General features: G+C 35.5%; 1 long non-coding RNA gene and 1 other non-coding gene across 3 annotated transcripts; one reads left to right on the top strand and one right to left on the bottom strand.

Annotated features, from left to right (window-relative positions):
- Window positions 1–11,217: 11,217 nt before the first annotated feature.
- Trnap-cgg (transfer RNA proline (anticodon CGG)) lies at window positions 11,218–11,294 on the bottom strand. Its single transcript has one exon. It is a non-coding gene; the product is annotated as a tRNA-Pro (tRNA).
- Window positions 11,295–11,833: 539 nt separating this feature from the next.
- On the top strand, window positions 11,834–16,127 carry LOC149803822 (uncharacterized). Of its 2 annotated transcripts, none has more exons than XR_016420259.1 (6): window positions 11,834–12,024; window positions 12,821–12,977; window positions 13,774–13,875; window positions 14,250–14,480; window positions 14,895–15,025; window positions 15,644–16,127. It is a non-coding gene; the product is annotated as an uncharacterized LOC149803822 (long non-coding RNA). The 2 variants fall into 2 exon arrangements; XR_016420258.1 differs by having other exon boundaries at window positions 14,861–15,025.
- The last annotated feature ends 13 nt before the right edge of the window (window positions 16,128–16,140 follow it).

Below are 16,140 nucleotides of genomic sequence, written 5' to 3'. Positions count from 1 at the left end.
AATTATTCCCTGACTTTTATTTTTCCTGTCTCGGATGCTATGTTTACTAACACACCGGCGCGACCAACCGATGCACCCGGTCTGAAATGCATGAAAATTAGCTTTCGTAGAAGGCTGTAAAAATGAATTCTGAGGCTTCTACAGAGAAAGTTCGCGTAGGAAGCTTTATTTTGGCTGGACGCACTGGTCTGTTAAACTTCCCTGCTGCTGTTTGTATATTGAGCGTGCAATTTAGACAACTATTCTGCAAACAGACGAAACATCTGATCAGGAGCATAAGCTAATTCACTCTCATGTTTTAGAACAATCAACATTGGGAATGTTGTTCTATGTTATGTTGTCTGATGTACAACTTCCAAAAGGCCTAAAGTTTAAATCGGCTGCTTTATCTATGTCTTTGAAGGAAGATATTTTCATGCTCCTGCGTCTCATATTTCTGAGTATTTATAAATTCCCTTTCTGTAGCTTTATATTGCTTGTACGATTCATGGGTAAACCCTCGCGAGCCTTTCGTTTTCTATTCACATTTTCCGAGAGGATCGAACTTTGTCCGGAACTTTCCTAATTTCAGGCGACCAGCAAGGTTTTGTGTGAGGATTAAACTTTTCGGACGGTAAGACCTGAAAAGCTACACCCATCAATACAGAAATTAATTTACTATGATTTTTGTTCTATTTGTTGGGTGATTGGGTGATCGACTCGCCATAATCTTTCTACTTTTCAAGTTGATAAGCTGCTAGTTTCTCATATTGATATTTAGACCAGGACGGAGAGAGAAACTTAGAAATATAGGGTTACAATACTTTCCAGCTGGAAACGAAACACAGAATGATGATCTGAGACCATTCACGTTTTGTATTTTGTAAAAGCAATGTAATCAACGACCCAGTCTAGCATTCTTCTGTTAGCAATTGTATAATCAAGAGTTGATCTGCTTGGCTCGAAAATATACCAGTCTATTTTTAAATTTGACTTTTTCAATGTTTTCAAGTCGTTATTGTCAACAAAACCGTGAACACGTTACCTTTATACCATACACACCAGGATAATTGTGATTCTCTGTATCTGGCACTAAAATCCCCATATTTCACTGTAGCACGAGTAACACTCATAGAGAGATTTAATTGACTCGACACATTCTTGATACAAAAGGATTTTCGTCACAGGGTAAATACATAACAAACATTAAGACTGTGCCATATTTCACTGATCATAATTCAATGCCAACAATTCGGTCATATCTACAACTTAGGTCTTTTACTGCAGGCATGTGCAACCTATGGTTTTATCTTCTCATTAACATCTTCGTGCGTGGCTTTAAAAGTCGCTTATCTTGCACGCGCCCTGGATAACGTTGTGCATGCTTGTTTTGCTGAGTAGACTACGCTGTTTTAATCAATATTGATAGTCATGCTCTTCTACCTTGAGAGATTAAGCAGTTTACAGTATTATCAATATTTGTACAACACATGCAATCACTGTATAATGTACCTTGAAATCTATGGAGGGGGATTACCACCATAAGTATATACATGTATTTTCTAATTTTCCTTGATGCAATATTGTAAATGGCTGCTCGCAAGTGCTACTTTCATGTTATCCATGTATATTGTATTCTTCATTGATGCAAATTGTACTTGGCAATTTGCAAATGCTGCTTTCCTTCTGCATTATTGTAAATGACTGCTTGCAAGTGCTACATTCATAATTCTAGTCATCAATTTTCTATTCTTCATTGAAGCAAGCTGTAAATGGCAGCTTGCAAGTGCTTAGATCTACTTTCCTTCTGTGTCATTGTATCTTGCAATTTGCCGACTAATGAATTGATTCTTTAGTGTGTTCTATAGCGAATGTGATGCCAGTTATTACAAGTTTTAATATTCTATTTATAAACTCGTGATATATCACAAGTTACACAGATTGCACGTTCTAAAATCATGATTACAATGTAGCATCAATCACGTTGCAAGTTAGCATCACGGAAGTTAGCATAAAATAATGCCTCATTATGACAACAGATGGCGCTGTGACAATTTGTTAAAATATTCCTACTCCCCTGACCTTAGCAACAAGAGGTTATACCGCTTTACGACATGTTTCGGTGTCTTATTTAAAATATCATTCGAATAAGATTACCGCATTACAGTTAGCTGATTTTTAGAGGATTAACATTCGGAATTGAGGTGGCCTACAAGAAACACAAGACAAATTAAATGTACCAAATTCTATACAATTAGATGTATTTTATATTTCTGCTGACCCTACCCATCCCATTTTTATTTGGACATTTTGTGGGTGTAATTTACCGCCACCGCACGGTAGCAGAATAGGGTAGCCGCTACCAAGCAAGGTTTAAGGTCCAAATTTGTTTATATATTCTCATTCACAATTTTATCAATTTAAAGAATGTTTATTATTTTAGTGTGCAGTAGAAACCTCATAAGGTTTGAGCAATTGCAGATAACTGCACATCAAGGTCATACTGTCTCTTTCTTGGTTATCCACGAGAGAGAGAGAGAGAGAGATGAAAATCCTGTTTATTCTCTCATTCCATTGAAATTTATTTTACTGTTAACCTGAAGTTTACAGTGGCAGTTTAATATATATATATATATATATATATATATATATATATATATATATATATATATATATATATATATATATATATATATATATATATAAGAAGACGGTAAATATTCAAATTATGCAGTCTGTTCGCTTTCACACGAATAAATACATTAATAAAGACAAGCTTTTCACACAATTTGGATTTTGGATTGGACATACACTCATAAATGTAAATTCTAAGGAATTAAAACTTTACATTCTGGATTGGCCGTTCCTTTTTGTATACCACATATATTTATAAATTAAGCCTCAAGAACAGTCACGTTATATTCCCTAGTGACAGTTTTAAGAATTAATCTCAAATAACTTTCCATTACTGAATCTTTATTCAATATATACAATGTACAAAAATGTTCACATTTTGGGGAATTTGTTTTCTTGGGGCAATAAAATAGTTGTTCGCACTGGCAATGAGCAAAATATCATGAAAAGGATTATACTTTATTTGCTAATTTGTTACTTCAAATGCTTTGACCTTCACAAAAACTATTATATTTATGAGCCAGAGATGAAATTTAAAATTTGGCCCGTTATTCCTAATATATGTGCCTGGAACAATGGATAAGTAAATTCCATAATTTGAATAACTTAATCACTCAGCAGAGAGAGAGAGAGAGAGAGAGAGAGAGAGAGAGAGATATTCATCAGTAAGTTAGTTTCTTCACAGAATGATAGAAGCCACTAGCCAATTTCTGACTGCAGATTTAACAGAAATGAGCAGAACGTAACAGCCAATTTATCAGCATGAAAGACATTTTAATGGGAGTTATAGGCTCCCAAGTACCATTCCTTAGAGAAGACACAAGAATGAATTGCAGAACTTGAAGCCATACAAGTACCAGTTTGTTACTTTGCGAAAAATGGGGTTATTATGAGAAAATGGAGACCAACTCATGTAACTGATGATGATAAGTGGTCAGTGAGCAATCAAATTGGTGTTCCTAAGTCGTATAGACAGAAAATTCATAGTCTAGCCCATACAACTTCTTAAGCTGGTCATGTTGGTGTCAGTAAGACTTATCACAAGATATCGAATCATTTTTGTTTGCTGAAAATTAAAAGTGATGTTTATAAGTACCATAGATCTTGTCACACTTGTCAAATAGTAGGAAATCCAATCAGAAGATATCTAAGGCACGTCTGCAACCTATTAATGCATTTGACCATTTGACAAGCCAAGTAGCAGAAAAATGGTAGACTGTAGGTTCCTTACCTAATACCAAGTGAAGCAACCAACACTTGTTGACCATAATGTGTGCGTCCCCAAGATTTCCATAGGCGCTATTCCTTTGAAGAATATTAAAGCAAAAACGGTTTTTAAACACCTGTTTGCCTCTCCAAATCTGTCCAACAATTTTATGTTTGATTATATCCAACAACTTGTGCATGGATTAGACATCCAACAGTGTGCATGAATTAGACATCCAACAGTTTAAAGTCATGGAGCTAGCACAAGACTGTCCGAAAACACGCTCACCTACCCAGGATACATGTATACAATTATAATGAATAAAACTGTAAGGATGAAAATTTATATCGATCTATGAAGAGCGAATTAACTTGGGGCCAGACAACAATTAATTAGATTTATGGGGACAGGTGCTTGTTATATCGCTATACTGCACTGATTACATTCGATTTTATATCGGAACTGTCACATTTGAAATTTTCCAGATCTGTTGTTTGGAATTCTATAAGTCATGCTGACCGTGATTTTGATGCCTAGTTATAAAAGGCGGTAAATATATTTAATCCTGATTGGTGACCTAAATAAAGAAGCGTGGTTCCCACACGAAAATTCCTTGGGGTTAAATTGCATCATCGAAAGAATTCTAGGCAGTCTGCAATTATCCTGCAAGAGTGAAAATATAAGGGACTCTGAGACTGAATTTGGAAGAAATTCTCTCGTAAAAACATTGGTCAAAGGGACCGGATGTCTGGAAAGTCAACGGACACAATTTTGGCGGTAGCAGCGAACAAAGCTTGAAAGCACAAGGTATCTGCACCAATTTCATGTAGTTCGTTGATACCAGTGTAATGATTTGCTTGAATTTAATTGTTTACATTTGCATCAATTCGTAGATCAATATTCTTGATATGCGTATAACTGTGGTGAGTTCAGATATCTGAATTCATTCAAGGATCTAGAAGTTGACGAATTGTTTGAATTCGTTGTCTTGTTTGTACAGTAATCTAAGCATTTCATGCATTACTTTAGTTGATAAGAGTTAAAAGAGTGAGTTTGAATTCACCGATCTTAGATGATTTCATGTATGCTAACGATTTGAATGCGTGTATTCGCTGAAAATAACGTAGTAAACATATAATGAATTCCATTCATTCATTTGTGTAATTGTGACGAGAGCGGAACTGTTATGTCTCGTGTAATGTTCATGGGAATCAGTGATGATATAGCCATTATGAAGTACATTAATCTTGTGAAACTAGATTTGTTTATGGTTTGTCATGTTTAGCTTAACCAGATAGCCTTTGATCTGTTGAATTCCGATGGAACGATATCTGACAAAACGAGAAGGGAGTAATGATCTATTCCCAGTAGGATATCTGACAGAAATTTAGGTTGCTTCTGTTTATTTTGAAAGGGGAAATAGCTCCACGGACGTATCCACTGAATTATCTAATTACGTATCCACCTACCCACACAAAGTTCGAGGGCCAAAAAGAGGCGAGACAGTAGGGAGGTCGGAAAAGGGGGAAAAAAAAAAAAGGACCTGGAAGAACCACCATAGTGAAGTTTGAGTGGACCGGAATAAGCAGGTTATTAAGTTGTACAAGGCAATGACTTCGATCGTTCACTCGATTATACGATGAACTAATTCTAACATTTAAAACAGATCGGCTATTTATATAAATATATTTGTGTCTGAAATTCGGCGAAAGATTTATTTCAAAAAGAAGTTTATCTTCCTAATGTAATGTATCACATTTGTGTACGTAATTAAATTCTTTTGTTTTTCCATGTACGGTGGTTCGTGTCATTCTGTTCTATATATCTACTCAGATCTCTATTTATTCCATCTATCCACACTTTTTAATATTTACTTGATCCGTGAAACTACAATACCAAGGGCAATCGCCCTCTACATAATGATAGCCAAATAAAGTGAACACCTTGTAAGGTACAGCCTCATAATACCACACAACACCACAACTAGCAGACCGTTACAAAATCCGTTACACAAACCTTAAGACAGTGATCAGTAAAATCCTGCATTGTACAATTCTCGAGTACTTAGATCAGGAGAGATTTTTCCCCCATGTTGGTAATTATCGCCAAATGAAAGACCCCATGACTACCCTAAAACAGCAAAAGACTGTCCCAAAACACTCAACTACCCAGGATACATGTCGGCAATTAAATAAAATCAAGCCAAACAATATCACTTTGATTAGTAAAATTCTACCCTGTATAATTATCGAGTAAGATCAGCAGTTTTTCCTCTTCTTGTTGATATTTGCTGAAGGAAAGACCCTACGACTGTACCAAAAAACGCGCATTGACCCATAATACATGTATACAATTACAGTAACCGCTCCGGTGGCTAGAGCGTCCAACCCAGATGCGGGAGGTCGTGGGTTCGAACCCCGGCCGAGTCATAACAAAGACTTCTAAAAATGGTACTAACAGCTGCCTCGCTTAGCGCTCAGCATTAAGGGGTTAGTGTTAGGACTGATCGGCCGGGTGTCAGGATAATGTGACTGGGTGGGACATCATGCTACATGTCCTTGGCATGACGCCCCAGTGCTGGACATCACTTTAAACTGCCACGCTGCAGACATCGTAGCGATATGACTGGAAAATTGTTAAAGCTAAGTTAAAAATCTAAACCACACACACACACACACACAATAACTTAATGAAATATGCTGTTTTTGGTGCTTTCTCTCTCTCTCTGTTTGATCATAGATAATTCACTAAACTACTTTTATATTGCAAAGAGCAGCACACTCAATAAGTTGTAATCATGCACCACTATATCCATATTTCAAAAATTATTTTTAATTTTTTTGTTAATTTTTAATGTGACAAAGAACAGCTGAATAACTAGAACCTAAAGGCGATATATATATATATATATATATATATATATATATATATATATATATATATATATATATATATATATATATATATATAATTGGTTTGATAATGCTAAGAATTAAAATAAATACATGTAAAATCTGCTGTGACACACGGTTTAAGAGAACGATTAAAATTTCGTTGCTAACGTACGCCTTAAAGAAAGGGACCGAAAGAGTTGCAGTGTTTATGGACACACAATGAATGCCGCAAAGCTGTGGGGTGCATTATTTCAGATTACGGATTTTTTTTTTTTTAAATAGAAATTTAGTGCGCCGTCTGTTTTCATAAGACCATGCTAATCTCTAGTATGCCATTAAGACAACAAATGGAGACACGCGTTGGGCAACAAAGGCGATACTAATTAAACATATTTACATTGTTGCAAGGTCAAATCTGTATGAAAATGGCTGTTGGAATGATGTAATTGTAATATGGCAAGTATATAAATAGAATTTACAAAACTTGTAATAATCGACATAGCATTTCCCATACGACAAACTACAGAATCAATTTAGTAGTTGCCAAATTGCAAGATACAATGACGCAGATGGAAAGTAGAGCCAAGCGCTTGCAAGCAGCCATTTACAGCTTGAATCAATGAATAGAAAATTGATGACTAGAATTATGAATGAGGAAACTGCAAGCAGTCATTTACAGTAATGCAGAAGGAACGCAGCGCTTGCAAACTGCCACGTACAATTTGCTTCAATTAAGAATACAATATACATTGATATAATTATAAAAGTAGCACTTGCAAGCAGACATTTACAATAATGCATCGAGGAAGATTAGAAAATACACGCAAAGAATTATGGCGGCAATTCCCCTCCATATAAATCTGCTTGTTTGTTTTGTCAGTTTGTGTTCACATATCACAGCGATATCAGTCTTACAGATCAGGTAAATAATGACACATAATGCAGAGGATAAAATTCCTCATGTTTGAAGTAAGAATATGGAAATTGTTTTTACGCGTCAGGAGTGGCGTCACGGGGTGGTGCGGATCGCATTGGGTGACACCATCAGAGGGAGTGACACCAAAATAACTGTATAATTTTTTTTAACTTTTGTGCAGGAAGGATGTCTAATGTAGACATCGTAGCGATATGACTGAAAAATTGTTAAAGCTACGTTAAAATACCAAATCACTTGCGCGCGCACACACACACACACACACACACAGCTAAAGACAACTCTAAACATAAATGTGATTATAGAGCAAGTCCATACAAAAAATAAACGGGTAACATACAGTACATATAGCATACACTGAACAACATAGCTCCCTGGCAAGGATCAGTAAGTTAATTAAAGCTCCGAAACCAGCCAGAGTTAAGGAACCATATAAACACTAGAATAGGACGGTGTACAAACCCTAATCAAAATTAATAAATCACTGTCAAAATTCTATTTGAATATACAAGCACTACATATACTATGGGGGCAACAAAACATAAAATCATTCAAATTTCGGCACTAGGGTGTCCTCTTTATCATGAGAGATTTAGAGGGACCACACCTGTTTCTCTATTTTCTCACAAACGAGAAGCAGGGAAAAGAAACCGACCCGCGGTTTGTCTATATCAGGAAATACAACCCCATAATCTCCACCTTTGGATCATGAAAAAGTTGAGAAACTTGACTGGGTACCCCGACAAGTACCATATAAAACGCAAGAGAAAGATCAACCCCTAAATCTAAAACATATCTAAATAAACTTTTAAATCCAATTCTGGGGGGCCCCGAGTGGCCGAGTGGTCTAAAGCGCTCTCCGTTATGGATCACTGCCATCTCACCTCTGTCTGCGTGGGTTCGAGTCAAGGGCTCGGCCAATGTGGATATGTGAGAGAGCTTGCTGGTAGCTTCTCGTGGGTCGGTGGATCTTTCACGGGTTTCCCGGGTTCTTCCTCCACCATTAATAATGGCCGCCATGTATGGCCCATCTTGTGCTGAAAATGGCGTTAAACCCTAAAACAACAACCAATTCTGCTTGACTTATTTTTTTAAAAGAAAAACAACTCTTCACACCAATAATCTACATAAACACATAAAATCCTTTATAAACTTTAGACCACATGGGGGGGGGGGGGGGGGGGGGGCTACCTCAAAGGATACCACCTAACACGGGAGCTTGCGAGGGGCCCACACATAAACAAAATAAAGTGCCCGATATTCTATTCGAACGTACACAGCTTGTGAAAATGGTACCGCCAAGACTTATATTGTTACCATATAGTAAGATAAGGAAATGTTTGTAATTGTATTGTGTATACATTCCTTGATAGTTTGTTAAATGCTATATTAAAATATCAAATGCGAAAAAAACTATTTTTCACAACTTTATTTACCTGAACTTAAGTCGTACTTGTGGACACAGCTCACAAGATACACGAACAATTATCCTGCCTTAGTGACAAAAATATATTTTTAAAAACTGCCTTTCAAAACCCATACTAAATGAACAGCTGAAGGAAACTTTTTGATAGCAGATAGACTGGATGGAATACAAATATTAGATCTAACTGCCATAGCAGAAGGAGACCGCCCAACATGTGTCGAAATTTGTATAGTGAGGAAAGGAGTAGACCCAAAGAACATAAAAGCTTTTAGTCAAATGAGGGATGGGGTTTACATCATTAACCCCAAAAGGATAAAAAACAACTCAAGTAAACTGCCGTCATACCAGCCAATGGAATAAGACTGAGTGGGGATAATAGGCACATGCACTACAACATGAACGCATTACATAGATTCAAAACTACACAGTAGACTCACATTTAAGATACAGTCACTATCATTACGTTGTTTTCAATAAGGTCGCCTGAACTTTTCTGTGCCTTACTACTTAAAAACTATCATGCTCACCTGACATTTAAAACTTGTATAAATCATTTAATCGAGTTTACAAAATGTTAACAATTATTGCACTGAAAAATTACCGGACAAGATAATTTTAAGTTCATTGTGCAAAGCGATGAAGCAAAAGTACAATCTCTCAATAATTCTATGAGAGGTCATAGAGATGTTAAAATAATTGAATTTTAAAGCAGTAACATTGGAATCGAGTGATAATGTGTACCTGCTTGCAAGCTTGGATGAGATTAAGGTATGGTAGTAATATTAGTTAAATTTATTTTTTCCAAGTATCACTTTAATTTTTTTTACATATACTTTGTTTTAGCAATAAATTATTAAATTTCCAGAAACTTCTCTTTTTTAATTTTACATGTCTAGGACATGTTTTTATTCTTACTATCAGTAAACCTTTCTTACTATCAGTAAACCTTTCTTATTTATCAATAAAAAATCGAAACAAGCCATTTTCAAGAGATTTATAAAAATTCAAGTATAGTCTTTAATTCCAAGATTATATATTTATAAATTCTCCAAGGATCACGTACACGCAATTCTTTTTTTCCAATCCAGTACTCTGTTCTTTGCTTTCGGGTTATTTATTGTTCAGTAGTTATATACACCTGTATCAGTCTGGAACAAAGTTTCAGTTTGCACAGATGACAGTGGTAGGATTTTCATACTATTTAGAAACTGCATCAAAAACTACAGATCATCTCCATTTCAATAAGGGCAATCCATATCAATAATCGCCATTTGTTAATTCTCAACTTCCACATCAAGGGCAATTCATTAGTGTTTCTTGAAGCTTTAAACTCTATATTATTTTAGAGGAATATTTTCACGACACGAGATCACCGGAAGTAAAATAACATTTATGTCCCCTTTCTATTTTAATATATGATTTGATTGCTATTGCTTAATACTTAATGAGAATTTGGTAAACAATATAGGGAACAATTTTTCTATTTATAAATTCAAACACATCTTTCAGTTCTGCCTATCTTCAGGTCATTTTACATTTAAAGACAAAATACTAACTATTATAAAATAAGATTCAACTGAATAGTAAAGTTCTTACAAATATACCTATACAACATTAAGTTATATATGATAAAGTGGGTGACATAATAGATGTTGGACATCAAGACAGGGAAATATTTGCTTTGATTTGTTTGCAAAATCAATTCCTCATTTGGCTATTGCACATATGAAAATGGAACTGCTTTCTTTTACGACAACAAATCAAATACACAGCAGCCAATACGCTTTTAACTAGCACCACCCTTGATTCTCACAGAATTAACTTGAAGGCTGTTATGCTACTGTGCAAAACAGACATTAAGAAAGTGATCCAACAAAGTTTTACAACTATGCAATATAGAAGATGTGATGTGATTTGAATTTTTAACGTAGCTTTAAAAAAATTTCAGTCACATCGCTACGATGTCTGTAAAGTGGCAGTTTATAGTGACGTCCAGCACTGGGGCATCATGCTGCAGACATGTAGCATGATGTCCCACCCAGTCACATTATCCTGACACCAGGCCGACCAGTCCTAACACTAACCTCTTAATGCTGAATGCCAAGCAAGGCAAATCTTAGTAGCATTTTTTAAGTCTTTGGTATGACTCGGCTGGGGATCGAACCCACGACCTCCCGCATCCGAGGCGGACGCTCTAACCACTAGGCCACCGCAGCAGTCGCAGTATATAAGATCTCGGTGACTACAGAATGTCTGCCAAAATGTGATTTACTGCAACTGTTTTCAACTGAGACAAGAGTTTACAGAAGCAACTAAGTACATTTTCAATGAGCAAGAGGCACACGATGTTGAGCAACAAAGTGTCAACAATTTTACACAAAAATTCTCTGCATCTGGCTAGATCTTAGAAGTACTCACTATAACAAACTACACTGCAATAGTATTAAAGGCACAATAGTGCAGAGTGTTTGTAAGTTTGTGAATGTTACAGATCATGTAACTAGTGAAATGTGTCGACTTATAAGCTGAAATAATTCAAAATGACCTAAAGTTTGATTAGATTAAATCAGGCAATTGATAAATAAACGAGAGAAAATGAATTTTTGTGGGGGCCCGCTTTAATTGAAACTTGTAGGTCACGAACTGTTACGGAAGTCTCACGTGACCACAAAAACGTATACGTCATATTCGTCCAGTGGGCGGGTTATGAGTCACGTGGTTGTAATTTAAATATCTACGATAAACAAAAATGGCGGACACACGTGAGTCAAAAACGTAAAGGTTGCCCGCGCTTGTCGCTTTCCGAGAAGAAACGTCGAAAAACTGTATGAGAAACCGAACGGGACTTATCAAGAATTCGTCTTGGGGACCAGTTTGTTCGATGGCGAGCATTGATGTAAGAGTTAGGACTGGCATCAGGCACTGAAATGGCGAAGTTGTTGTTGGACAGGTAAGCCAATGTCTGTGTTATATGGTGATGCACATTAGTTTCCCCAGAATCAAGTGACTGTGATGTCTATGTACAAGTGTTCTCCATTTTTCAGTATCTTGTTCCTACTGTATGTTTGAAAGCACACTGTTTTATTAATACAATGTTTGCACAAGGGCTTGCTTTTGTGATACGCCCAAAATAGATGTGATCGGCTGATCAATATTTCACTCGGTGACTGCATTGTGTGTTGGGGTGGAATATATTATTTATTTTTTTATACAGTGTGCTCATAAAGGTCATTTTGTACACCTGTCAATTATCTTCGTGAGACAGGTTTTTTTTTTTAAAAATTCGGCGAGGGAACTTAGATACATTTACAAGCGTTATCATTATTTATATCATATATATCCCCCCCACACACACACCTTAGGTTAATGTGACATGCACATTACTTGCATAAAAGTCTAATAACCTTATCATGTAAACGTGATGGAACAAATAATAAGATTTTATTGTACATCTTTCAACTACTAGTAAATATATTATAAAGCACTGTACAGTTACAAAATGATCTCTAGTCATGATAGGAAAGGATGTTGTAGTGCTACCAGAATATATAGCTGGCAGATTGTTACCAGTTAAAGTTTTGAGCTGCAGTCAGGTTAGTTTTACTGATGTGAATTTTTTTAGATCTATTATTATGTATTCTTGCTTAAATGAAGTATTTCAGTTCTAAGTGTTTAACAGAGTGCACAAAGAAACAGATTTAAAGTATAACTTATAATGCAAATGAATATTTAATTCATATTTTAAGTTACAAAGAATATAGCAAAAGATGAACCCAAGCATACAGAACCGATGGCCAGTACATTTTCATGCTTCACATCAACACCTGGCCAAGTGCTTTTGCAACATACCGAGAGAATGAAGACACCTTCAGTATCTGAAGTATTTGCTATTGAATCAGGAAGGTAAAAATGACATTTCTTGCAATTTTTTTTGTGTGTGGGTGGGGGTTGTCTTACAACTGTCATTCTGCTGAAAACAATGATGTAACAAATGCAATGCTGATAAAGGACATTATTATAACTGCCAGCAGGTTGAGTTCCCACTTTATGCTTTTCTTTGTTTGAGTTCGAAAAAAAACCTTGAATTTCGCTTTCTCAGAAGTGGGGTTGGGTATTTCAACTGTGCCACTTGATGCATAGAAAAAGGCATAATTTGAACTGTCATTGTTTTGGTTATGCAAAAAAGTTCTGGTATACTGTGCTGGCTAACCCAATAATCACAGATGTTTTTTTTTCCCCACTCAATACTTAGAGGACCAGTGATTGTATATTGAAATTGTGCCTACATGCCTCATATGCTTTCTTTATGCCGTTTCCCATTTATACATGTATCTATGTCCCACATGCAGTTCTTGCGAACACCCTCTTCCCATCTATCCATTTAGCTCATGATGAATGCACATAAGACATATTTAATTTAAAAAACAAAATACTGAGATAACAGTTGAAGTTTGTTTTTGGAAACCACTGGCAGTTCATTAGAACTTTATTCATTAGGACTGGTGATATAACTTATTTGGGATTTAATTTACAATACTGTAAGTTCTTTTTAAATTTCATTTTTTATTCTTGGGAATTAAATGACTTGTTGGTTTTCACTCTTTACTGTTATAAAACTTTTGGAATTGAAAAGCTGTTACTATTTTGATGATTGCTCTTCATGCATTTTTAACTTTATTTTATCTACCTACTTTTCAAGGTTGCCAAAGAAATGGATAATATGGCTGTATTACAATAGTCCCAAGACATGAACCAGTTTTGGTTTTCATGCAAGACTGCTAGCAGCTATGGACAATTTTTTGTGAGTTTTCAGTCCTTTTATTTGAAACATATATGTAAACATTTGCTATTGTATACTTTTATATGAAATCAAAATTAGTGCATAATCCTTATCGTCTGATTTCTTTTAATGTATTTTTTATCCATATATATTCATCACCAAATCTTCTAGGTATGTAGTTTATTAAAATTTATTTGAAATGTCATAGAAATGTGGAATATTGAAGGAACAATGATCTGAGGAAAATTTGAATCCTGCTACGCTAACTATTAGCCAGTTCTACAATGTAGCTTTCACTTTATGATATAAATCAAGTTGTCTTATCAATATGGGGTCACCATGACAAAAGAGACCAGCTTTAGGTGCTAAAGGTATTGATTGTGGCATTCTTTCAGAGTATCTTGAGGAGTGTCCTAAATCACATCACCAATACACATGAGTAGATCCTCTCACATGGCCAAGGCATTAATAAATGTCTTCATGAACCTTACCTGGAGAAAGAAGAGCTGACAAAGCCTTGGCTTGATGAAGATGATCCCAAGAAGAAAGCCAAAGTGCTGAAAACCTTGGCACAGGTGCTCTTGGACCAAAGGTTCCTAAACAGTGGAGTATTACTTAAATTTCAGGTATGCCATTTCAGGATTGCAACAATTGCATGATATTTAAAAGAAAAATGTGAAGACCACTTTAGATATTTTTATTCTCAACTAAATAATAAATTACTGTATATATTTACCATTTGAAGATCTGAATAAGTTAGAATTCATAAGATGTGTGCACATGATACATGTATAGTGACTCTTCTTCTCAAGTCTTTGGTAATTTCAGGTATAATACATGCACATCAGGTATAAACAATTCCACGACACTCTATCAATAAACACTTCAGTAAAGATTTTATGTATGCAAAAATTACCAACAGTAATGATTATTTAATAACTGTATTAATCTGTTAGCAGATTACAAATAACACATGTTACAAGATACATGTTTTTGACAATTGCAGAAGCACTGCCGAGCTTGAAAATTTTCATCAGTAGATCATGATGTACAGTGCCAAGAGATTTTCATACATCCCTCCTGTGTACAGGATTAGGAATGAGCTAGCTGCTTTGGATCACAACATACATAGTGGCTGAGGTGTAATGAGAAACAAAGAAGGGGAGATAGTGTAAGCTTGTTTCACTACATGACATTATAAATAATTTTATATATTGATTGTGCATTATGATCCCTGCCTGTAGATCAGACGAATGGAGTATTATTCACAGGTAGAAGTCATGAAAACTTTGTATTAGATGCAAGTCATTTTGCAACAATCGGCACACATTTATATTTGTGGTAAGGAATCTTAATATTTTCATGCATACAGATCTTGTAATTAGTATTGTTATCATTCTAGTGGATATTTATTTTGATTTGATCTATGCAAGTCTAATAATTAGATCCAGTGATATGTATAGCACTTTCCCAGGGGGACTGACACACTTTATTAAGGATATATGGGGTTTATGGAATATCCTTAGGACGTTTGGGGTAGATGCTGTCATCATGATGTTTACTAGCTAATACCTGTTCATGAAAACATGTTGCTTTCTGAAGGAATGGGCAAAAATGCATCCTGTCTCACATAGTATTTTGTGGATAGAACAAATAAGAAAAACAAACCCTCAACAACTCCTTCTTGGGAACTGATCATGAGGCTCTAATATTGGGTAAAAAGTTAATATGGGTTAGCATGGGGATGCTTGTCACACATGTTAAGAAAGTAAAATTTTCTTTAAAACAGGCATCAATGTTACAACAAAAAAAAGCAGCGGATGGTCCGTCTACCCTTGCAAGGAAAAGAAAACATCCCCACATCAGGGAGCTTATAAATAAAGCCCTTATCTGTCAACTTGAGGGAAAGCAGGGTATGCAGAGGAGAAGAGAACTAAAGGAAGATGATCCCAGGAGAATTTGTAGAGACCTGGCACCTCAAGAACCACCATCAACTCTAGTTTTGGTGTGGTGAAGGAGATCTCTCGATTTTAGTTATGTAAAATATGAAACAGTATCTGATATATGGAGGTGTCAGCTAAGGCAGGTTACACTTTATATAATATCCTGAAATATCACTAGTTGAAAATAAAATAATGTATAATACTGTATCTGCAGTTGCTGAAAACTTTTTATATTGATTATTTATGATCGTGCCCACATTGATTATAGGAAGAAATAGACTGGTGTTAAAAAAGAATTTGAAAGCATTATTGTTTGATGCAATATTATGTGCATTTATAAGAA

The sequence above is a fragment of the Sinohyriopsis cumingii genome, chromosome 3, assembly GCF_028554795.1.
Source record: "Sinohyriopsis cumingii isolate HCF-2022 chromosome 3, ASM2855479v2, whole genome shotgun sequence".
Classification (NCBI taxonomy): Eukaryota; Metazoa; Mollusca; class Bivalvia; order Unionida; family Unionidae; genus Sinohyriopsis; species Sinohyriopsis cumingii.
Note: the sequence above shows the minus strand (reverse complement) of the source record. Positions and strands in the feature narration are given on the sequence as shown.